The following is a 2,947-nucleotide window of genomic DNA, read 5'->3' as shown; positions in this document are numbered from 1 at the left end:
CGTACATACAATAAACTTGGGCATCTGTCAATATAACTCCATAGAAACATTAGTCGATTTGTGTCTGCATCATAAAGTTATTCTCGATTGAAAATGTCAGTTTACGAGCCAAATTCTCGTCATTTGCGGGAGGTTTTAATTTTTTGCTTCAATATGAAAAAATCTGCGGCTGAGGCTCATCGAATGCTCTCAAATATTTATGATGAGGCTGCTATTAGTGAAAGAACGTGTCGTGAATGGTTTCAACGCTTCAAGAACGGTGATTTTGACGTCCAAGGTCAGAGACGTCAAGACTCTGTATTTGATGGGACCAGCTCGGCGTAGTGTATTATAAACTGTTAAAACCGACTGAAACAATCACAGGCGATCGATATCGAACACAATTGATGCGTTTGAGCCGAGCATTGAAAAACAAACAGCCGCAATACAACGAGAGATACGATAAAGTGATTTTGCAGCATGACAATGCTCAACCCCATGTTGCGAAAATAGTCAAGACATACTTGAAAACGTTAAAATGGGAAGTCCTACCCCACCCGCCGTATTCTCCAGACGTTGCTCCCTCTGACTATCATTTGTTTCGATCAATGACACACGGCCTGGCTGACCAGCACTTCCGGTCTTATGAAGAAGTAAAAAATTGGATCGATTCGTGGATAGCCTCAAAAGATGACCAGTTTTTTCGATACGGGATTCGTACGCTACCCGAAAGATGGGAGAAAGTAATGCCAGCGATGGACAATACTTTAAATCATAAATGTATAACCAGTTTTTTACAATAAAGCCTGGAATTTCGGAAAAAAAACGGCGGAAGCAAAGTTGTACACCTAATATATTAATAATTATCATATATATAAAAAATAAAATATAAGACATTTTAACTTGTTAGACTTCTTACATATAAAACTTTTTCATAAAAATATTAATCACTTTAATTATTCTTATACATGTGCGTGAAAGACTTTTCTTACTACATTGCATAATTTATATCTATTTTATTGATTTTAAGTATACTCTTTTATTAATTTGAAATTATCATGGATAAATAATAAAATTTTATATTGTAGATCCGAACTTATGCCTATTATACAATAGCATCGCAAGCCGTAAGTCATCGGAAATTGATCAATTGCAGTAGACTATAAGAAAAATAATCGACTATGACTGATTAATTTTTTACAGCTTACAGCTTATGGCTCTACAATATCCCTATTCTACAATATAATTGCAAGTAGTAAGCCGTAAGAAATTGGCCAATCACAGTTAAGTGTGAGAAGAATACTTGACTATAATTGATTAATTTCTTACGACTTATTGCTTATGACTCTATTGTAGAACAGGTTTTAAAGGCTACCGCACTGTTACAGAAAATTTCTGTAACAGTAATCATAAAACGTAAACTTAAATCGATGAGTCAATCGAGATATTGCTTTATGGCTTCTGCACACTGGACACGGAAACGCTTGCCGCGCGGCAAAATGTAGTGCGGTAGCCATAGCGACTATGCTTGGTTAATTTCTTACAGCTTACCGCTTACGTCTCTATGTAGAACAGGTCTAAATAAGTATTACGACAATTCTTGTGTTTAGACCCAATGTCTTCTTTTTCTTCTTCTTTTGGCATCGGTTGATAAATTGATACAATCGAACGAGAACAGAACTCTTAACATTGACACTACAAAACCAAATCAAGGCAATCAAGCAGATAATAAAGAAATCTAAGTCTTGAGGCTCCTGGTCATTTTTGATTCTGCCTAATATCCTGTTTTTTTCGTAAAACGTAAAGCTCTATATCATAGAGTCCTTCATTTTTTACTTATTAATTATATCCTATACCAATATTAGGCTTATTGAATTACAGACATAAAGTGCGTTCGGAGAGACACTGTATTCGTGCTATGGACACAAACGCTACTAACGCTGTTCTTGTCAATAGCGCGATAGCATTAGCAAGCTTCATGAACGATAGCGTTTAATCAGAGAGATATATTTGTCGAGATTAAGTTAATGTAGGGGATTCTGTTTTCAATTATCAACCAAACTTTTCCCTATGATTAAAAATTATTTTTAAGGTTTTGTAAAGTATTTATAACGTAAATTTTTTATTTTCTCGTAGTGAATAACAGAACGCAATCTCAATTGCAATCTCTATGATAGCTTGCCCCTACCGAAGTGAACAATGTAAACTAGATCAAAAAATTAATAGTTAAGTAAATTAATCAGATAAAAGGAAGAATCTTTGAGCATTCGTTATCAATTTCAAAAGAAGAAGCATATCTAGCATCTAATAAGAATCTTAAGCATCTGCAGCGGAATACTGCAGTAGTAACTTTTTTTTGTACACAGAAATTAAAAATTGCCAGTAATAAGATATCTCTGATTTTCACATTTATAATGAAATCAAATACACAAGTTGAACTTCGCAGAAATTTTGAAAAGTTAAAGATGATACACAAGCAAGACTTACGTTCACTTCAGCCTAGTGGCAAGCTATCAGCAGAGATTAAAATTGCATTCATTATGATAAAATTTAAAATTCACACATTACGTACGTATGTTTACTCTACAAAATTCTAAGAGAGAAAAGTTTAGTGCCATTCGAGAACAGAATCCTTTCAAACATCAATTTAACTTTGACGAATATTAAACGCTACCAATGCTACGCTAGGATCGTTCACGGATTTGTAAATGCTAACGCTATCAATACATTACCTCGGAAGGAATAGCGTTGATAACGCGCTTGTTGTAACGTAACACACTATCATTAGTGATGTTATGATTGTGTTTGTTAACGCTATCTGCAGCGAACAATTTGTAGCTCTAAATAGCGCGAATAGCGTTTCTCTCCGAACGCACCCATAGTATTAAGTATTTATTGGATTGGGTCACAAATGGCGGTCAAAATAGTCAATATGAATGCTGTCGGCATTTCGGCTCAAACCAAAGAA

This window comes from Atta cephalotes, assembly GCF_000143395.1.
Source record: "Atta cephalotes unplaced genomic scaffold scaffold00020, whole genome shotgun sequence".
NCBI classification, from domain to species: Eukaryota; Metazoa; Arthropoda; class Insecta; order Hymenoptera; family Formicidae; genus Atta; species Atta cephalotes.
The sequence above is the reverse complement of the archived record's forward strand: the minus strand, read 5'-3'. Positions refer to the sequence as shown.